Genomic DNA, 22790 nt, shown 5'->3' on the forward strand with positions numbered 1-22790 from the left:
GGGGAGAAAGAGAGGAGGGGTGGCAAGGAATGAAAAGAGGCTGGGAGAGCCCCTGAGATGCAGGCTGTGTATGGGCTGGGTGCTCCCATGTTCTGTCTGGCTTCAGTCACGATGTTGGCCTTGGGACTCCACTGTCCCACCGTGGCTATGGCGAAGAGCCTACAGATTGGCCTCCCTAGGATGATTTATCCCAGGGTCTAGGAAGTCTCTGTCCCAAGGCTCCTGTTTTCATAGTGGGACCACCCCTAGCCCTGCTGCTGTCACTTGGCTGGATCTGGACTAAATTTTCAATGGGCAGATTTTTACATGTGTTGTGACCAATTGCTTTTCATTTTCCACAAAGCTCAGCCTGGAGATAGACCCAAAATATGTGTTTTAGGTGGCTTCCCTGGTGGCTCAGATGGTAAAGAATCTGCCTGAAATGTGGGAGACTCAACTTTGAACCTTGGGGTCAGGAAGATCCCCTGGAGAAGGGAAAGGCTATCCACTCCAGGATTCTTGCCTGGAGAATTCCATGGCCATAGATGCATGGAAAATTTTGGAAACTCTTTTGCCCAAATCATGTTGCCCTCAGCAGGCATGCAGCTCAGCTTCTGAAGCTCACAAAGCCTGTCTTTCCTTGCTTTTCACCTGCCTATCCACGCCCTGCTCTGAGTGCCCATTAAGCCATCCGCAGTGGATTCTGATTGTTTGAGTCCCATGGTCTCCAGAAGCCCTGCCCATGGCTGGCTCGTCAGCACGTAGAGCTGCCGTCATCCTGTACTTCTTGCTCAGCTCTTATGGGAACATGAACCCCAGACTTCAGTTGCTGTGGGAATGGTATGTTCACTTTATTCTGTCATATTGAGAGAACTGTGGCCCAGAGAAGTTGGGACTTCTTTAGGTCACTCAGAGAGTTAAGTGTCATGAAATATTGTTTTTCTTTTTTTTTCTCAATCATTTAAAGATGTCGAAACAATCCTTAGCTTGTAGGTTATACAAAAACAGTTGGCAGGTGAAATTGGCCTGTAAGATAGAGTTTGTGGACTAATTTTCTAAGTCAAAAGCTGCAAACTGGAGGCCCACTGGTCAGTCCAACCCACATATGTGCTTTGTTTGACTTCTAACAATAGTTTTAATTGAATCCATTGCCAACTTTGTTATCTGTTTAACAATATTACTCTTTTTCTTCTAATTATAAAAGTAACATATACTTACCTTGAAATAATTTGGAATGTTACCATTTTGACATGTATTCTCTCAGTCCTTTATGTATGCCCAGTGATTATTTTAATAGTTGAGATAATATTTTTATAGACAATTTTGTATCTTTCTATTTACTTACTATACCATAAGCATTGCATATCACTTTAAAGTCTTTCATTAACATAATCTTTTAAAACTTTATTATGAAAATCTTAAACACGTGTACAACATGGAAAAACTACTTCAATGAAATCTTGTATAGTCATGGCTCAGTTTCAACAATTCTCAATAACTGGCCAATCTTGTTTCATGGAAATCCTCATCTGTATTACTTTAAAGCAAATCCCAGATCACATTGCTTTATCTCTAAATATTTTAGTATGAGTCTCTAAAAGATAAAGATACTAAGAGAGAACACTTTTTTAAAGGAAATAAATGCTAAAGTATTTAGGTATAGAAGAGAATAATATTTGCAACTTACAAATGATTCAAGAAAAAAAATAGATAAAAAGGTAGATATAGGTGTGGTATACATAGGGTTTTTTGTACTACTCTAGCAAGTCTTCCATAACTTTAAAACAGTTCTAAATGAAAAGTTTTTAAAATGTGGAATACTAAAAAAAACATGAAAAATGTCAACTAGTAAAAAAGAAAAATAACCACAGTACCATTATCATATCAACAAATAACAATAATTCTTTACTAATATCAAATATCACAGTCAGCATTCAAATCTGTCCAGTTAGGTCATTAAAGAAAAAGTGTTCAAAGCACAATTCCAAATAAGGTTCATACAGTACAATTAATATTTCCTTAAATTTTATTTAATCAAGAGGTTTCCTTCCCTCTCTTCCTGTCATCCTTGCTATCATCATAAAAATTTTGTTGAAGATAAAATTTGTCTGACTCATAGTTTCCCACAGTCAGAAATTTGAGATTGCATTCCTTCATGCTGTTTTACATGTTCCTCTGTCTCAGAGATTTTCTATAAATTAGAGTTACAGCTAAAGGCTTGATAAGATACAAATTCATTTTCTTTTTTTAATGTGGTCAACATTTTATATATTTTATATAAAAATCCTGATTTGGGCTCCATTGGAAAATTCTGCAGAGCTGGCATTCTCATCTGACAACAATGAGTCTGGGACTGGGGAGTGACACCCCCATTCCCCACTTAGGTGGGACATGTATGACCCTCTAGGCCCCAGTTCCTACCACTTCCTGCCTGGCTCCCAGGGTGGGGAGCTGCCACCCCTGTCTACACCCTACCTCTGCAAGGATTTTGGTAGACTTCTCAACATGACATCACAAGAGGCCTCTCAGAAATGTGGCGGGGATTATAGAAGATTTGGACAGGGACTTTCTGAAAATGCTTGAAGGGAAAGAGATAAGTAGCTATAGAAGAGGAAGCCAAGTGACAGAATCTGGTGAGTGCCCAGGATGAGGGGAAGAGAGAAATAAAACAATAAATTAACAGATTAGAGGAAGAATGGGAAGCGGAATGACTTCCAGATTCCTAACCCATGATGGAAAACAAAGGAAGCAAGTGGGTTTATGAGACATGCTTTAGACTTTTTATATATGATGAGACTATGGAAACCTTAAAAAAGAGAAAGAAGGGGGGGGCAGTAAATTGGCCAACAATCTTAAATCAGAAAGCTCAAACAGGCAGTCACAGCAAAATAGAAATCATGCAGGGATTAAACAAAATGAGGTAGAAAACAAGGAAAGCTTCCTACAAAAGGCCACTAGAAAAGGATCAGGAGCCATGCTGGGGAGATACTGAAGAACTACTAAGAGTAGAAATTTAAGACTTTTAAGATTAAAAGTCTTAGGATATTTTTTTATTTGCAAATGCACTGAAATGAAAAGTATTATAAGGATATAAAAATATATCATGCTTAGTTGCTTTGAAAGGAATAAATCTTTATAGAAAAGAATAAATATTATAACAAGTTGGGACGTTCTTGGAAATTTCCAGATAGTTCCCCATACTCAGAAGAATGATTAAGAGAGAGAATATGTAACTGGTTATGAGGAAGGGTGGAAAATTTTGAAGGACAGGATGATTATGTAAGTTTTAGGCTGCAGTGTTTAAAACTGTTGCTGTGATATTTTAGTTATTAATAACAATTTGGGGGAAATCTACTCGCTTCTGGAGAAACATTTGGCCCTAATGAGAAAGAAATGCCACTGTTTGTGAATTCACAAGTGGATGTAAGGAGCCATTCACTTGCTAAGCCTCTTAGGAAAGCCAGAGCTGATTTCACCCTTAACAAGCTGTTGACAGCATCTGATCAAGGTACCACGGGGAACATGTTAGCAGCACAGAAAGTGGACGGTACAGTCAGACCTGTATTTAAATCCCTTTATGTCACTCAGCATGTGACCCTGGCAGCTTACCCACAGAAATTTTCTAGGGTATAGAAGTTGCTTACCACATGGGAACTAAGATTCTTACTGCTTGGATGGTAGAAACTTACAACCTTGAATACTTGACTTCCAGCACCAATAACCATAATGCAGATGCTTCACACATATTATCCCATTTAACTATCAAAAAGCCCTATGAGTTAAGTGTAATATTAAAATCAGTGCCATTTTACAGATGAGCAAGCTGAGGCTCAGGGAGGTTAAGTAACTTGCCTAAAGTTAGCGAGTAGCCTTGTAAGTGACAAAGCTAGGCTTTAAACCCAGGCAGGCCAAACTGAATCCAAAGGCCAAACTGCCTCGCTGTGCCACCCTCCCACCTTCCAATCCCAGGAGGGCAGCATGGAGAGCTGTACTTTGGAAAGTACATGGCACTTTCCAACCTGAGGTTCCTAATCCCCATGCCCAGTTTTCCCAAAAGCATCAGTGGAGACCCATAAAGTTGCAATCAGACCAGAGATTTCTTCAGTTTGGAGTCCATGATTAACAATGGGTTCGCTCAGGTTTTGAAGTTCTGATGGGCAATGACATACACAAAAACATTCCAGAGTTGTTGTTTTTTTTAAGTGGGAAGATGAACCATTAGTTAATAAATGCAATTTAGTGGAATAGCTCTTTTTGAACGTGACCCACAGAGAAAGAATAAAGGACGCTTGGCTTTGAGGAAGTTAGGAATTGCTAGTGTACATGTGTGTGCACGTTGCCCAACCTATTGGCCTTCCAAACCCTGTCTTTATTTTTAAATTACATGATGCTTTAATTTGACTTTAAGTCAGTATATTTCTCCTTGATTATTAAAATGTTTTACCAACTTTGTATATAATATTGGATTCTACTTTATTCATCAGAATCATCACAATCTTTTCTTCTTTTTGCATTGGGAGTGATTTTTTAAAAAATTTTATTGGAGTATAGTTGATTTACAATGTTGTATTAGTTTCAGGGGCACAGCAAAGCAATTTAGTTATACATATATTCATTCTTTTTCCAATTCTCTTCTCTTATAGTTATCACAGAATATTGAGCAGAGTCTCTGTGCTATACAGTAGGTCCGTTGTTGCTCATCTGTCTTACAGTAATGTGTGTATATTCATCCCAAGCTCCTGATTTATCCCTGCCGCCCCCACCCCCATGTTTGCCCTTTGGTAACCATAGGTTTTCCGTTAAGAATGTTCACAATCTTAAAACGTGATCAGGAACTAGGTTGCAGAGCGCTGTATTCCAAACTAAAAACAGGATGTTAAGTCATGCAAAGAACAGACTTATCTTTTTAAACTGCAACTTGGGAATGCATCTCTTCAAAAGAAAATTAAAAAAATAAGACACATACCACCAAAACGCAGACAAGGTGGATGGTTTTGTAGAAAACAAGCAAACAAAACCTGTACAATATAGCTAACTAGGCTGTTAGCTCCTCCAAAAGGCGAGTTTGTGGCAGGCCTAAGTAAATACTTTTTCAATGAGCAGTCCCTGAATCTTTGGAGGAAAGGTCTAGCATAGCAGGCAGTCAGCGCGCTTTATTTCAGGAGGAGGCCTGGGTCTTTTGCGCGAACTAGCTTTCACAGCACTTTGGGAAAGTCTATCTAGGTATCTCCTGTCAGCCATGGGAAAGCGCAGGTGACACTCGATTAATTCCTGATCATTTAAATGAAAACTGCAGTTGACTTTCTCTGAAATCCGCCTCCCTTAAACGGGCAGGGGTTGGATGCTGCCTGGGATCTGGATGCGAACCTGGGGACCCGTCTGCAAACCCAGGCCTGGTTCTGGTACGGACTAGGCTTTGTGGCCGTAGACCCCTAACTGGTTGCCCTTGGGGCGGGTCCTGGGATCTCCCGAGAGGAGAGGGGCTGGGGCCGCAGCTCCCTTCGTGGCATCTGGGGCCGTTGTGGGCCCCCCCACCTCTCCCTGTCGCGCCCAGGTTGGGTTTGGGGTCTTGCGGGGCCGAGGTGTGTCCCCACCCCACCCCCCACGTCCCGGGCCTGCCCCTGCCCTCCCGAGGCCTGGCCCTGGGCTCGCTCGTTGGTGCCCCGGAGCCCGGCCCGCGGCTGAGGCCGAGGAGCCCTCTTCCCGGCCGGGTGGCGTCCCCAGCCCCGCGCCGGGGGCGGGCCGGGCCGGCCGAGCCGAGCCGCCGGCGTCCATTTTCTGGGCGGTGCTGCGAGACGCCGCGGCCTGAATCGCGGGTCCGGAAGCGCCATGGACCCCCGGGGAACGCGCTCGCGGGGCAGCGGCCGAGCCCTGTAAGTGCGCGCGCAGGGGCCGTGTGCGGGGTGGGCGGGCGAGGCGGGGCCGGCCCGACCCCTGCTCTCCCGGGAAGGAGCCTCGAAACCCGGCCGGGGGACGCTCGCGCGGGACTGGGAGCTCCGCGGACTCTGGAAAGCCGAGGTGTTGCGGGGACCCGGCGCCCGCAGGTGCCCGGCCGGGCCCGCGCCCTGGGAGTCGGGGTCCAACCGCGGAGTCGGGCACGTTGCGCCGCAGCCGTGGCCCATCTGCAAGGCTATGCTGGAGGGCGGGGGTCCGGGGACCAACGCGTACCCAAGGGCGGGGGACGTGACGGGCTGCGGTCCAGCAGGCTCGGGAACGGCGCTGACAGTCACATCTCCCCTCCCTCGGACCGCGACTGGGACCCCCATCCTGACCCACCCGGAACCTGAGGATTTCCTTGGTTGAGCACCAAAGCCCCTGGAATTGAATGGGAAGTGCGAAGGCAGGGCCCTGCCCCCCAGGGCTTTGCAATCTCAGCCTCTTACTTCGGCCGTAGTTAGGTCTCCTCTGTTGGTACAACATGACCGCCCGCTGTTAGCCACTTTGCAGGATATATTGTAAATCACCTGAGGTTTTAGTCTGTCCGCGGTGCCACTTCATAACTCCTCTCCTATAGGTAAGTGACTAATGCCATTCTGGACTTTGGCCCAAATTAAATATCTCTTCTAAGGATCCATAATGGATGACACGTATTTTGGTGCCTTAGACATATTTTAAAGGTTAGAAACTTTTCTAATTATGAAGCGCAACTACTCGGTCAGGTTCTCATGGTTAAAAAGCATAGGAGGATTAGGTCCGCGGTTTCTGAGAAACTTCTAGTGAGGTACTATCTCTGAGGGTAGTGTTTTTCCAGCAAGAATGGAGACCCATTAGAGGATTGTGAAATCAGTTTAGTGGGTTGCTACCAGATTTTTTTTTAAAGATATAGAATATATAATGCAATATAAAAAAGAATAGACTAGAAAATATCAGAGTGCATTGCATATAATAAGAGTAGGCGTTGTTTTCAGGCTTTGGACTTTCAGTTTATGTAATATGATTTTTAAAAATGGTGGGTCACTGTCAAAAAGAGTTTTTAAACCCTGACTTACAGGTTAATAACCCAGGATTTGGAATCTGGAGTGAACCTGTGTTTAAGTCCCGGGTCTAACATAGACCTTGAACAGATTTTGTGACCTTGAACAGATTCTGTGACCTTTCAGAGCCTCTTTTGATGCAGCTGTACAATGGGGGGATGTCTCCTGTGTTTTGAGGACTGTATGAGATCACCTATGTCAATTACTTTACCCAGTGCTGGACTGACAGTAGGTGTTCAGTCCACATGCTTATGGAAGTCACTTTTGTTTCTGATACGTTCAGTTCTGGCACCTAGTCATGAGACGTTATTCTTTTTGTTTTACTTCTTTTTAGATCTAGATGTGGAGGAAATGGAGGACTCAGAACCAAGGATTTCCAAGTGATTTCTTCCAAAGCTCAAGACACTAACTCTGTTAAAGCTGGTCTGTTCTAACTGAGGTAATCGAATTTGCATCTTTTGTACTCTACTTGAAATAAGCAATGTTTTTTTCTGAGGGACTAAACCGCTCCCAAGGAGCTTATGCTTTGTGGCCAGCAATCCACCAGGTTTGGGGATTACAAAGTGACATTGACATTTAGGCAAGCTGTTCTTAAGTAGACATGATGTGTGAGGTGCCTGGTGATGAAGGGGGAACGAAAGCCTTCTAGTTCCAGTTCTGCCAGTGACTGTTGTGAGAGCTTCTGTGAGTCTCATCTTCTGGCTTCTTCAGGCCGGAAGGACCCACAGACGTCACTAAGGCCCAGAGAGTTTAAATGACTCTTCAGGGAGACCCAGTGGGCTGGGTTGGGGCAGGCCTGGAGCTTGCATCTCGATTGCTCATTCATGCAGTCAGCTTCTGGGCCTGCTACAGGGGGAGCACTGTGCTAGGCTCTGAGGATACACATACGAAGAGTCCACCCCCAGGAGGCACACTGTTTGCACCGACATGTATTGACAGCCCAGCACACTAAGCTCCACCTTTGAAACATAGACAGAGCCCCAGATGATGGTGGTTAACAACTACCATTGACCAAGCACTTTTGTGTGTGAGTGCAAGGCAGTGTGTTAAATGCTTTAAGTGCTGTGTTTTAACTTACTCCTCACAGTACCTCTGCGAAGTAAGGAAGAATAGATGTGAAGGATTGAAAGGTGAAAATGCAGGCAGGTCATGGAGGACTTTGCCTCTCAGACCACGTTTATGATGCACATTCGGTATGTACAGAGCACAGGGCTAGGACCACGAAGTTCAAGGTAGAGTGCTTGCCCTCCAGGAGCTTGAAACCTTAACTCCAGAGAGGCCGAGTCAAGAGGACGGTGCCTGCCAGTAGCCCCCGTCTCCTCCGCCTACTTCTGCAGCAGTTGGAGTGTACCCAGAAGAGACCGGGGTAGTTGATGTATCACAGTTCTGGCCCCTCAATGCAAGTGTTTTTGTTTTTGTTTTTTCAAGTTTAACGTACTTTTCCATCCATCTGTGGAAACTGATGCTTTCAATTTATAAACAATAGTAAGGCCGGCTCTGAATTCATTTATTCATTCAACAAATGTTTATTGAGCTCTTATTTGGGTATTTAAGTCACTTATTTGGGTATTTAAGACCAAACATATTACTCTGTTTTTACAGTCATGATAATGGTCATGTTCATTCTCTTAGTGAGAAATTATTGCTCAACTGTTAGAATTTTTCTGTTACCATGCCAGGATATCAGCTTCCAAGGATGTTGGAGATTGACTTGTAAATAGGATACCAACTGGATAAATAGGAAAAACCATTTTTAAAAATCTTCAGAAAGGAGTTTCTTTTAAATTTTGATTTTGCTGTCACATCACCTTTATCAGCAGAGAAAAAAGTATTTTGGCAAGGGGGCTCTCTTTGACTTGAAATGCTCTGCTCTTTTAACTTGTAGGCCACACAAGACACTGAATCTTCAAAAGTAAAGCAATTTAAGAGATGCTTTAATTTACAAGGTTCAAAGTTAGAAGTAGCTCCAGTGGTTGCCTTAAGTAACAGAAATCAGATTGTAAGCCTGGAATGCTACTTGTAATAAACTTAAGCTCCAAATGGAACAAATGAGATGTTGAGTGTGAATGTGCTTTGCAAACTTCTAGGAGTTCTATAAATGTCACAGCAAATATTTATCGAGTACCTACTTTGAAATCAGAAGAAAAGGCAGGGCAGAAACCAGAGACAGGGAGACCAGTTAGAAGGGCACCACAATCCACCAAGGAAAAGGCAGGGTGGGAGGAACCTGGGGAAGGCTGGAAATGGATGATAGCAGTGAAATGGGAAAGGAACAGACGCAAAGGGAAAAACTGACCCAATCTGACATCTGAGTAGAGAAAAAACAGCTAAAGCTGACACTGAGATTTTCAGAGCAGTGGTACCCATGAAGACAACTTGGAGAAGGGTGAGGCACTGCATTTTCGAGGGCCTGAGTTTGAAGTGTTGAAGTATGAAGTATGATGTCCCCCAGACGATCAGTGGTTTTGCACCCCAGAGGGAGGCCAGGGCTAGTTTAGAATCACTGATATAAAAAAAGTTAAGAGATGAGAGAACAAATTTTCCAGTGAAAAACCATAGAGAGGCAAAGCTTGAGGAGGGAACCTTCTGAGAAAAGAAGGAGCTCTGGAGGGCCTAGCAAAAAGTCTGACAAGAGAGCAAGGAAGAATGAGAGAACAGGGCTCTGGCTAGCAGTAGAGGGTTTCCCAGAGGAGAGTGTGGCGTGTCGGGCTTCTGCTTGGTCGCTTCAGTCACGGTTCCCAGGCAAGAGTACTAGAGTCAGTTGTCATGCCCTCCTCCAGGGGGTCTTCCCCACTCAGGGAGTGAACCCGGGTCTCCTGCATTGCAGGCAGATTCTTTACCGCTTGGCCACCAGGGAAGCCCAGATGAAGGAGACAGGGGATATGAGGCCCAAGATGGCCATTGGATTGACAAGTGCTAGATCCCTTATTTGTTGTTTTCCTTTGTAACATGCTGTGACTTGCAGAGTGATATCAAGTGGTTTCATTTCCAAAAAAAAATGTGAAGACTCACCACAAAAATTTTATCCTAGCAAGCCCCCAAACACACTTCTGACTACTAAAATTTCAAGATGTTAAATGTGGTTTTGATAGATGTCATCTTCTTTATTCTGTTGTCAACAGATGACCAAAGAATATCCGTTGATAGAAAGTTCTTAAAAACTACATTTCTGTTGATGCAAAGGTTTCTAACAGTAATCAGGTTTGTATTTTGCCTTTTGCCATATGACTGTTGTATGACAGGAGAGAGAGAGTGTGTGTGTGTGTGTGTGCGCGCGCACGCGTGTGTGTATGTGTTTTCATGGGCATATGAGCTTAGTACAATGGAATGAGAAGGCTGGGGTCAGATAAATCTAGTTTCATAACCTAGCTGGGCCATTTTCCAGATTTGTGACTTCAGAAAAGTTATTCTCTAAGCCTAACTTTTTCCATCCATAACTCAAATAGGATTATTTTGGAGATTGAGTAATATATAACTTGGTCAGGATCATACCATAGTAAACAATTAATAAATGCTAATTCCATTCCCCTTATAATTTTTTAGGTATATGTATTTTTGTCTAATATCTGTCTATACCTAAAGGCTTATTTTTATGACTTATTTTAGCATGTTCATTTTGTCATGGCAAGCACATACCTTCCACGATAGCTAGTCTATCCTGTGAGAGTTCAAATGATCTGCAATTTAGTATGGATAAGAATCTACATGGGAAGGAGTTCCCTGGTGGTTCAGTGGTTAAGACTTCACTTTCCAGTGCAGGGGGTGTGGGTTCAATCTGTGGTAGGAGAGAAGATCCCACACACCTCATGGCCAAAAAACCAGAACACTGAATAGAAGCAATATTGTAATAAATACAATAAAGACTTCAAAAATTGTCCACATAAAAAAAAATTTTTTTTTATAAAAGATTACACCTGATGGATTGACTAAAATGTAGGTTCTCAGGTCCTTGGCACAGAGACTCAAATTCAGTAAATTTCAGGCAGACTCCTGAGAATCTTCATTTTAAATAAGTACTGCAGTGATGAAGATGAGCAAATGCCAGTTTTTAGGAAGCAGAGAAAGGAGATAAACCTGAGACTTGTTAGGCTGATTTCAAATCCATAAAGACGTGCCTGTGCTCAAAAGTTTTGTGTTACTCATGTTTGCGAATTATTTTGTAATAAGATAAAGACACATGGATCCCAGATAGTAAAGGAACGGTAGCCTTATCACACCCCACTGTCGCCATCTGCGGTGTATCCATAGCAGTGCTGGGTGACACAGCCCTCATATCAACTTCTTTTCCTGTGGTAACACCCTGTTCCTATGCCCAGAGTTTGCAAAACCAGTGCAACTTTAAATGTTGTTACCAATAAAATATTTAATGGCAGTAACAGTGCACAAGCACACCATCAAAATAGTTTGATGCATTTGTCTATCTGACTCTGTCTTCTGGTTGATAAACATCTGTGTCATTATATTTGCTTTTTCTTCACATCTTATAATCATATACTTTTTAGACTAGTTCACATTGTTTCCAACCTCGTTTTATAGGTGAGAGAATAATTTATCCTTTTTTCTCCTCCTCTTCCCAGCTCTCTTCTTTATTTATTCACAGGAAAGGATTGAGACATACATACATGTTTGGTGTTAAGCTATTTATGGAGAATATAAAACATATTTGACTCGTGTTTATTAAGTTGCACTTTACATTCCTTGTATGTAATTTAAAAATCAGGTGACTCAATGGGGATATGTTTATTAAAACTCTATTGAGTCATTTTATAACTGTTGTTGGCATTCCACTGACGGTTCACTTCTTTTGGAACAGGATGCCAGTGTCCTGGAACCTTGCTTAGAATCAGGGCTTCTACGTCTAAACCCATAGGCCCTGAGGGGAGAAGACTGAACTGAATTTCATGAAGACCATTCTGCCCCTTACGTGCATTATCTCAGCCATCTTACTGGAGTCTCCAAATAACTGGTGTGGCAGAAATTGAGTCTGAGAGGTTCGGTCTGATGTTGTAGACATGAGTTTTTCACACTCAGGGCTCTTTTCTAGCTCCAAAGTCCAGCCTTCTGTCTCCACACCCCACGTAGTTTCCCCAGCCACATACTGAGAGCATGAAATAGCTCATCCTTCCTGATTGTGGCTTAGAGACCCTTGCCCCTGGTATTCCAGTAATCTCAGAATTTTTGACAAGAAGCGAATGGGCAGAGGTAATATGCAAACTTGAATTCATTCAACAAATGTGAGCTCGGTGCTAGGTATCATCAGATCAAGACCCTGCCCTGAGGGCCTCCCTATCTTTCTCACCTGTTCTTATCTATCATCCAAGTGCTGCTGCAGGCTTGTCGTTTAAAGAGAAGACACCAGTGGATTGCTGCACTGATAAGGTCAAAGATTTGTGTCTTGCTGTAGCTGTCATTAGACTTCCCTGGTGGCTCAGACGGTAAAGCATCTGCCTATAATGCAGGAGACCGAGGTTTGATCCCTGGGTTGGGAAGATCATCTGGAGAAGGAAGTGGCAACCCACTCCAGTACTCTTGCCTGGAAAATCCCATGGACAGAGGAGCCTGGCGAGCTACAATCCATGGGGTCGCAAAGAGTCAAGACACGACTGAGCGACTTCACTTTCACTTTCACTTTATAGCTGTCACTGTCCCTGTGTGGGACTTTATGTTCCCAGAGTTGCTCTGTCACTTTGAAAGTTTAAAACAGTTCCTCAGGGGATTGCCCTGAGGCCCTAAGGAAGTCTACAGGGGTAAGAACTCAGAGCCCTGCAGTGGGGTTTTGAGGGGGAGGTCAGAGACCATCGTGTAAAAGATCAGACTGGAGGCCTTGGACTGGTTCCCGTGACCCACTCTGCTGCCTTGGGAAAGATTTCCTAAGGCTTGATTTCCTCACCTGTAACCTGAGGAAGTTTGGTTCAGTGATGGAAAAGGCTCCTTCCAGCAGTAATTCTGCTTCCTCCCTGGTAGAAAAGCAAGCAGATGGTAATTCCACATCTGAGGTTGGCCAGAGATCCCAGTTGCGAAGCTCCCTCCCACTGTCCTCCAAGGAGTACTTGTACTGGCCAGACCTTGGGTCGGGCCTTTACCCATACACTTTTGAGGAGAGTGCATGGGTTTAAGGGTGGGAGAGATGGTCTGCTTTGGAGGAAATGAGGATTTGTTTCTACTGGTTGGGGAATCAATCAACAGGTGACAAAATGGGAGGTAAGGAATCATGTTTTGAAACTGTATGGCTGGAAAGAACCTGAGAAATAAACTAGCCCAGCCTCGTCATGTTCCAGATAAGAGAATGGAAGTGCAGGGGAGACGTAGGATTTGCTCAGGGTCATACCACTTGTGGCAGACAGGGAACAGAAGCTAGTGTCCCTTGCCTGTCCAGTTTGCTGCAGAGACAGGTAGGTCCTGTCCTAAGGTGGATTATCAGGAGAGCAGGAACGGGCAGTCAGCAAGCCAAGCCTAAGGAAGCACTGGCTCTCTCCAACTGTTCTGTTGACGAGAGCAGCCCGCCATGCCTGCTGGGCTTCTTACAGACGTCACCAGAAAGACACCACAATGCAAACTTCCTGTTCCATCGAAGCTCTTGGATTCTTGTCAATTAAGAGAGTCAAGAAAATTTCCTTTTAATCTAAGAGAGGCAGAAGGCTGTCTCCTATTTTTTAAAGCATTTTTCCTCTCTCATTTAAGTGAAAATTACTAAGGTCTCCAATAATTTAGTTTTGAGAGGAATGTAGCATTTTCTCTAGGAGTATAAAGAGGAAGACCCAGCTCGCACAGACCATGTTGCTGGTCACACTTGTGCGCGTGGTCCTCGTCGCCCCGTGGTCCTGAGGAATCCAGTGGCTGTTCAAGTGCTAGAGGAGCATCCTGGGGTTCTTTCGGCCACCCCCTGAAGGCCGGCTTTGTGCCAGGTGAGAACAGATACAAGCTGCCACTTCCTGCTTTGTGCATGGGATGTTGTTTCTAGGTCCCGTTCTGTTTGTGTCATTTTTCCTGTTTGTGTGTTAGAACACTTGTGATTATTTGCAGAGTTGATTATCACTAGATAATAAGACCAGCGATTCAGTAAAAACAGAGCTGAATTTATTATCTCACCAGGCAGAAGACAGAGGCATTCAGAATCCGTCTCCCCAAATGCATAAGCATTTTCATGCAGGCATGGAGATTTCTGATTAGCTCTAATAGAACGCCGATTCACTTCTAGACCAAAGGGAGGATTTTTTTTGGTCTCAGAATCTACTCAGCATTCTGGTCTGTCCCTGTGTAGACCCGTCTATTCTGGTCCTATAGTCCTTGACCGGAACTCAGAGAGCAGGGATGCCAAGGTCTCGGGTGGTCCTTGGTACTCGTAGGGGAGGCTGTGGCCAGCCTCACTGCATCCCGGGTCCCTGTTGCAAATTTCTTCTGTTGCCTATTCCACCCTTTCCCTCAGACTAATGCATGTTCCATCTTTGCTTTAAAACGGGAAGGGGTGGGAGGACCACTTTGAGCAAGCCGAAGGCACAGGGATAGACGGAAAAAGGGATGACGTGGCAGTGAAATGAAGCCCCAAATGGGGTTTTACTCAGACATTAGAGAACTGGCCTACCCCGGGTGCTGTGCTAAATCGGGTTTGAAAAAAAAAAGCCTGACCTTTAAGATTTTTTCCTGTCAAGGTCTAGCAATTCTGGAGATTTCTTTAGCCACTCTACTCTGCAAGTTGACTTTTTTTGCACAGAAGCGTTGTAAATTACCTGGGAGAATGTTTTGTTTTTTTCCCTGTAAATGAATATACACTGCAAAGTGAGTTCTGACCTTGTTTGGTTGTTTATTTAAGTCTGAATATTCATTTTTGTTTTTTGACAAGTTTCAGGAAATCACTCAAGAGCTTTGTACCATGTTTGAATGATCTATTTTAAGACTTTCTTTTCTATTGAATGATTGGCATGTCTGATAAGAAGACTGCACGTCCCTATTTTAGGAAATACTTTTCGAGGTCCTTAACTTCTCTTTTTCATGTATGAAGCTTAAACAGGAATCTTACCTCCAATCCTAGCAGCTCCCTTACATTAAAAATGACCTGTTTCCCTCCTATGAGGTTCTCTGGTTCAGGGAGAAAAACAAAAGTCGGGTGATTAGTCATTGTGGCGTTCAGCAAACAAACACTTTGGAGGCCATGTAAATCATGTCGCTGGTGGGGCAAAAAAAAAACAGGTTATATCTGTCTCTAGCACTGACTCTTGTGGAAGGTAAGTGCCCTGTGTTTCCAGAAGGTCCCCTGAGTGCCCCTGGTTGTTGCGTTCAGGTTTCTGAAACCCGGTGGCCATTTTCTGTGCGTTTGAATCCCTGTGTTAAACCCCTCCCCCTGAGGAGTCCATGAGCATTTGTTTTCTAAAATGAAAGCACAGGCAGAGACTCGAGCTGTTCTACAGAACAGCCTATTTTTAGATTTTTTTTTTTAATCAGTGTATTTAAAGCATAATTTTTCTAAACAGTTTATTGTGGGCTTTTATCTACACTGAGTTTAGGTTTGTCTGGGGAATTTTACATTTTTTTTTTTTTTTTTTTTAATGCAGGCAACATATTTATTGATGTAATTGCTCCCTGTTCCCTTCGCCCCCAGATCGTTTCACTCTAAAACAGGTGAGCAGGGGGAACTGTTTGGATACCCACTGCCAGAAACCTTCATTTAGTTTTGATCAGATTTATTTTGAGGGTTAACTTGGCAGAAGCAAACAGGAATTTAGTTCCTTTAATACTTTGCCCTCCCCCCGCCCCACAGTTTTTCCCAGTTTCCTTTGTCTGAACCATTGTGCATCCATGTGTGTGTCTGGCCAGAGTTTTGGTAGCATTTCCGCAGTACAGAAAAGCTTCTGGGCCTCTGGTCTTGCGTCAGCCCAGCTGGTGGGCTTGTTTGACGGTCCCTCTAGTCACCCGCACGTCCCGAACCGCAGGGGGAGGTGACAGTCCCACAAGGTCTGTGTCATGCCTGGCCTCTTTCCAGAGACTGCGGTATTGCCAGTGGTGGCTTCAAACTGGAAAAATGGAAGGTGGGAGAGAAATGATGGAAAACACTGGGGGGAGAGATTTGTGGAAAACAGAAGAGAAGGCGTGTGTACAAGGAAAGTATCTACGTGGACTCAAATAAATAGCTGACAGCCCAGGGCCATAAAAACCATTTCTGTACATTGGCATTTGGATGCTTAGATTGGTCTCCAGACCAAGGGATTCGCTCTGCACCAGCACCCCCAAAGTCTCTATACCAGGTAGGGTTGCTTCCTTGAAGAGATCGCCACTGTTCCACTGAGAACTCCTCTGAGATTGCCCAAGTGTCTTGCTGGTTAGGCTTTATTGTGTTGACCCTATTGTTTGACATCCAGGCTGTGCTTCTCTGATCTAGTTTCTAGAATTGTTGTTGTCTTGGTAATGCAGTGATGGAGCATGATATCAATTCAGAATGCCCTTACCGAGTAAGGAGCTGTGCATCCTCCGTAGTTACTGCTTCCCTTGTTACATCACCTGCTAATGGTGAATATGGATCCCCCTTTTCCTGGATTTATTTTTTTAGTTAAAAAATTTTTTTTGGCCATGCTGCATGGGATGCAGGATCTTAGTTTCCCAACAGAGGATCAAACCTGCACCCCCTGCAGTGGAAGCATGGAGTCTTAACCACTGGACCTCCAGGGAAGCCCCTGGAACCCTCTCTAAAAATGGATGCCTCTGAGAGTGTGAGTCTGATTGTGTGGAGGTCTGATGAGGAGTTATCATCCCTTTCTCAGAGCTTGAGCAGACCGTATCGTTAAAATGACTTTAGGGATCATGGTCCAGTGGTTATTACTCTGTCCTTTCACTGCTGGGACCCAGGTTCAATCCCTGGTGAAGGAACTAAGAGCTTTGCAGTACAGCCAAAAATAAACAAATAAAAATTTAAAAATAAATAAAACAATTTGAAACAAAGTGGAGAATTTGATATCTACCCTCTTTGTCTCCCAGGACTCATATAGTAGGAGACTTTCCACATGGGAGTGAACAAACTAGAGGGTTATGTGACCCAAATATATTCCGTGTTTAGGCTTCTGACCACCTCTTCTTCATTAAAATGGAGTACTTCTGTAGTTTTGAAAGCTTGAATACTGGTATCTGACCATCTAAATTTTAGGAGGCCTGTGAATCACTGTAGGAATCACTGATATGTTACAGGCCTAAGTGATGTATCTCTATGTCATTGTAGTTAGGGTCTAAAATGCTGATATATACAGGGACAGGAAGGTGATACGAATGTCCAGTGTAGGCTGGATTTAAGAAGATAGAATGGTTAGATCATGGCAAACTGGAGGACATGAAAACTTCTAAAGTACTGTAGGGCTGAATGAACCAGGTCTGCAGGCCGATTCAGCCTCTGGACTACTGCTCTGCTCGGCAGTTGTAGAGCTTCACCATCTGACTCAATCCACCAGGCTGGATTTCCTCACTGGCAACCTGCCCAGTCTTTTCCTGCAGAGCGTTGGGCTTGGAGCTCTCCAAGGCCCAGCCCAAGAAAATTTCATGGCCATTGAGCCTTCTCCATGTCACAGCAAAGAAAGGAGCTACTTTGGCAGTGAAGTGTGTCCATCTCATACAGGCAAAGTGATTCGTTGGGAGAACACAGCTTTTGTGTCCAAGGACATCTGGAGAGGCATCAGACAAAGCAGCCTTGATTAAGCCGCTCTGTGCTCAGAGTGCCCATTTCAGGATGCAACAGGAAGAACCCACCAAAGGAACCCCCATCTTATCTGGCCTTGTCACTCCCAAGGCAGCTAAATGCCAAGGTTGATCTGGATGGTCTTGGGCAATGGGGTGAAAACAGGGGACAGCAGTCATATCTTGATATACCTGGTCTATGATATTGACCTCCTTGGCCCAAGGATGCTTTCTGAAATATCAGGCAGTTAGCTGCTTCCTAACTCATCCTAGGCTGGGACAATGTGAGAGTTGTCCTCCCTTTTTCTGTTGACACTCTATTGACTTTCCGAACATCCTGGAATTTATAATGCCTTCCCTTTTTTCTAAACATCTTTTAATCACTCTCCTTTTCATCAGCTCTCTTGGTGCTAAGTGGGTCATAATGTCTGCAAATAGTCAGCACAGGGCCTGGCATGTAGAAAGTGCTCAGTAAATATTAGTTTTCATCGTCATTGGCACCATCATCATCACCATGATAACTTGTCATCTCGCCAGCAGATATGGAAACTTGGTTTCCTTGAACCTTACACTTGGTTGTGTACCTCCACCATCCCCACCCTGACGTAAAGGAAAATGGCCCACACATAGATAACCCACTGTGTCAGACATTGCACTTCACACGGTCCTCAGCTGACTCCTGTGTGTTACTGTCCGGGGAGAACCACTCTAGACACCGCAGTGAAGCACAGAGACAGCAAATCCTTGTGGATTTGCTAGCTCAGCAGTACTTTGGGACAGTCTCTGGGTGGAGGCTACGGGGAGGTGTGCCTTTTCATATTATGATGGGGTGGTTGTATGATGGGGTGGTTTTGACCACACTGAGAATCTGATCCTGAAGGCTTTGTCCGCTGGCTGCGACTTTAACTTCAGCCAAGTACTGGACTCCTTACTCACCCACCCCCACCACTCACCATCGACCCTCTGGTCATGCGAACCCTGTTGCTGAGAAGGGGAATTCCTTGTTAGAGGGCAGACAGCTTTTGTGCATCAGGGAGCCCATGCAAATAGTAATAATGTAGAACTTTGAAGGTAGAGCATGTATAGATATAAAAATGAGGGCAGTCTGTGAAGATTTTGGGACACTGGTAGGTGATGAGAAGGCAGGTATAACCAAACCTTCTTCACTGTTGTTGACTGAGAGTATTGCCTGCTCCTTGGAAACACTTTTTTCTTTTTAAGATTTTTTTGATGTGCACTGTTTTTTAAGGTCTTTATTGAGTTTGTTACATTATTGCTTCTGTGGATTTTTTTAAAATGTTTTTTGGGTTTTTGGCCACAAAGCATATGGGATCTTAGCTCCCCGACCAAGGATCAAACCTGTACCCCCTGACTGCCAAGGAAATCTCTCCTAGGAAATATTTCAGAAAATGGAAAAACTGATGCCATGCTCCCATGGTGACTTATTGTTTGGACTGGAAGTTACTAAGGTGGTGAGGAGAAAATGGCCACAGCATCTTAGAGATGAAATCCTAGCTTCATATCAAATTCATTTAGTTTAGAAAGTGAATTAAATAAAAGCCTTTTCAGCCCTTCAAAGCGCTCACCTCTATTTTGAGGGTAACGTGGTCTGGTATTTTATCAATTGGTAATTGTGGTGCTTTTTTCTGTTTTCTAAAGTACTTTCAGCTGGAGCCCTGGATACTTAGTGGCCTGGGATCCCTAGGGCTGCACGAGACTTAGAAGTGGAGCTGTATACTTAACGGATGACTCTCTCTTGGGTTTTTGTTTTTTTTTTTTCCCCCACCTCTTCCTGCCACTGTTGGAGAGCTTAGCTTGGAGTTCTGGACTCCAGTCCCCTCCCTCATCCACCCAGTTGAGTTATTGTCACGGTGTCTGGTAGCCTGCTAGATGATGTTTCTACATCCCCAAAACTGTGAATGTGATCTTTTTTGGGGAAAAAAAATGGGTCTTTGCAGATGTAAATTTTTAAGGATCTTGAGATGAATTCATCCTGGATTATCAGGTGGACCCTGAATCCAATGACAAGTGTCCTTATAAAAGACACACAGAAGAGAGATGCAGAAAGAGGGGAGGGCCATGTGAAGATGAAGGCAGAGATTGGAGTTATGCAGCCACAGGCCAAGGGACCACAGAAACATCACAAGTTGGAAGAGGCAGGAAGGATTCTCCCCCTGGAGGCTTCAGAGAGGGCACGGCCCTGCCTACATCATGGTTTTGGACCTCTGGCCTCCATAGCTGTGAGAGAATAAATCTCTGTTGTTTTAAGTCACCAAGTTTGTGGTAGTTTGTTATGGCAGTGTTAGCAAACTGATACAGTGTCCAGCCTAACCTTGATTCAGAAGTGCCTGGGAACTTAGGAAAAATCAGTTTCTGGGGTCTTACCCCCTGGCTGTTCTGATTTAGTCTGGGGTAGCACCAAGAAACTAAATTTTTAGTAAGAACCTCCAGGTGATCCTGACACATCCAGTCACCTCTCAGTATTGGTATTGATCAAGTTCCTTCTTTTGCCCTATTTCTTTTTCATCTCTCTCATCTGCTTTCCTTGGGCATCATCCATGCTCATGTGTGGCAGCCAGCTTATGTGTCAATGCGATGCATGGCTGCATCTTCAGCCCGGCTTCCTCTTAGCATCAAAGTCCATCGTGGATCAAAGTCCACTGTGGAGGCGTCCTGCTTGAAAGTGCCAGCTGCATCTCCCACAGGCTCCTCAGAGAGCACACTGACTTAATTCTTCTTCTGCCAGACCGTCCCTCTGGTCTGGTTCCCCCTTTCTCTCTCCTTGAGTTTATAACTAGTTGATTCTTCCATTCAAATAGCTTTTACTTATTTCTCTCTTTGCCATCCGTAGCCTTCTCCTTGCCTTCTTTCCAGCCCCCTCCAGACATCCTTCTCATCAGACTACTCCCAGAATGACCTGTCTGCATATTTGTTTAAATGATTTCTGCTTCAGATCTTTTAAAGGACTCACCATTGTCCTGGGTGCACATTAGAATCACCTGGAGAGTTTTTCCTTTTTACCCAAGACCAAATGAATTAGAATCTTGAGATGGAGCCTGAGTGTTTGTGTTCTCAAGTTCCCATAGGTGATTCCAGTATGCGGTAAGATTTCTCTACCAGGCTAGAGGATCAGATCCAAGGCCCTCCTGATGCTTTCTTCATGACCAGGTCCCTGCCAGTCTCTCTATCTCCATCCCCCGTCCGGCCCTGCCCAGCGTCTGTGGAGCAGACATCCCACCTCTTGGTGTGCTTCGTCACTGAGTCGTGTCTATCTCTTTGCAACCCACAGGCTGTAGCCTGCCAGGCTCTCTGGCCATGGGATTTCCCAGGCAAGAATACTGGAGTGGGTTGCCATGCGCTTCTCCAGGGGATCTCTCCAATCCAGGGATCCAACCCGTGTCTCTTGCATCTCCTGCATTGGCAGGCAGATTCGTTAACACTGAGCCGTGTGGGAAACCCCACCTCTTTGCCATTCTCCAAATGTGTCATTCTGTTTGCTGCTCCTTTGCCTTTGCCTGACCTCTTATCAGAATAGCATGCGTTTTTTTCTTCTTGGATCCCAGAGAAATTCTCCCTGTCTCTCAAGACTTGGTTCCACCTCGTCTTCCCTGACTATCTTTCCCCAAACTCAGTGTAAAGCTGCCTCCTTCAAAGCCCTGGGCGTGCTCATTAGAGCACTTCCATCATCACGGAGGAGCTGTTGGTCTGCATGTCTGTGTCCTCCATTGGACTGTGGGCTCCAGGAGCTTCCTGAAAAGAAAGAAATGATTAAATAAGGCCAAGGAGACGAAATCATTTTTCTGCTTCTCTGAATCATGGTATCCACACTGCGTTATAGAACATCAGGCAGTTTTTAGAAAACAAAAGTCTACTTAAGGGACTTCCCTGGTGGTCCAGTGGCTCAAATTCCACACTCCCAAAGCAGGGGGCCCAAGTTTGATCCCTGGTAAGGAAACTAGATCCCACATTCAGCAACTGAGGGTTCACATGCCACAACTAAAAAAACCCTGTGTGCCACAAAAAAGGTAGAAGATCCCTAGTGCACAGTCCTGGTGCAACCAAATAAATAAATATTAAAAAAGAACAAAAAACTCTACTTGGTTTTAGTGAATATAATGAAGTTGTAGCAGTAGAAGCAGTAGTATATAATACCATTAAGTGAAAACCTAGTAAAGGCTAGTCAAATCTAGTCAAAGCTATGGTTTTTCCAGTAGTCATGTATGGATCTGAGAGTTGGACCATAAGGAAGGATGAGTGCCGAAGAATTGATGCTTATGAACTGTGGTGTTGCAGAAGACTCTTGAGTGTCCCTCGGACTGCGAGGAGATCAAACCAGTCAATCCTAAAGGAAATTAGTCCTGAATATTTTTTGGAAGAACTGATGCTGAAGCTGAAACTTCAATATTTTGACCACCTAATGTGAAGAACTGACTCATTGAAAAAGACCCTGATGTTGGGAATGGTTGAAGGCAATAAGAGAAGGGGACGACAGAGGATGAGATGGTTGGATGGCATCACCGACTCGATGGACATGAGTTTGAGTAAGCTTCAGGAGTTGGTGATGGACAGGGAAGCTTGGCCTGCTACAGTCCATGGGGTTGCAAAGAGTTGGACACGACTGAGTGACTGAACTGAACTGAAGTGAACACCTGCTAGCTGAGGTCTCTGAAATCATTGCCTCATTTAACTATCAGGATAATCATCTCAGGCATCATTCCTATTTTACAGAATGAATTAAATAAAGCACTATGTGGTCAAGTCATGCAGAATGGCAGAGAATATGAAGTAAAATGCATAAATGATCAGCTAGTCAGCAGTATGTCTGTGGTATAGGCTGAACAGGAAAAACCCATTTTTTTTGGTAAAAATAGCTAATGATGTGTAGTTTTTTGAATGGCAAGTACACATTTGACACTGAATTTGGCCTACAAAGATACACAGCTACTAAACATATCAATCAGAAGATGAGATGGTGGTTTATATTTACTAATATTTAGAATCACATAAATACAGTCTTCCTTTTAAGTATGCTAGAGGGAATTTGATCCAGAGTCACACAATCAGGGTTGAAAAACCCAACCTTGTCAACTATAAGCCATGTGGTGTTGTGATTTTGGTTTAATTTTTCTGAGCTTTAACATCATCATCTTTGAAATGGAAATATTATTTCACAGTCCACAGGGG

The 22790-nt window shown here is 44.0% G+C and overlaps 1 protein-coding gene across 15 annotated transcripts in view; it reads left to right on the forward strand.

Annotated features, from left to right (window-relative positions):
- The window catches only part of ZBTB38 (zinc finger and BTB domain containing 38), a 130975-nt gene that overhangs the window by 79754 nt on the left and 28431 nt on the right, over positions 1 to 22790 (forward strand). For 10 of the 15 annotated variants that reach the window (XM_061167720.1, XM_061167721.1, XM_061167726.1 and 7 more), the window contains one exon: positions 7288 to 7392. The gene's annotated coding sequence lies outside the window, so the exon portion shown is untranslated. Of the gene's footprint in view, positions 1 to 5713; positions 5853 to 6084; positions 6494 to 7287; positions 7393 to 10075; positions 10155 to 12837; positions 13859 to 22790 lie in introns of those variants that run through there. The other 5 variants (XM_061167732.1, XM_061167723.1, XM_061167734.1 and 2 more) reach the window with 5 other exon arrangements.

This window comes from Dama dama, chromosome 19 (genome assembly GCF_033118175.1).
Source record: "Dama dama isolate Ldn47 chromosome 19, ASM3311817v1, whole genome shotgun sequence".
Taxonomy (NCBI): Eukaryota; Metazoa; Chordata; class Mammalia; order Artiodactyla; family Cervidae; genus Dama; species Dama dama.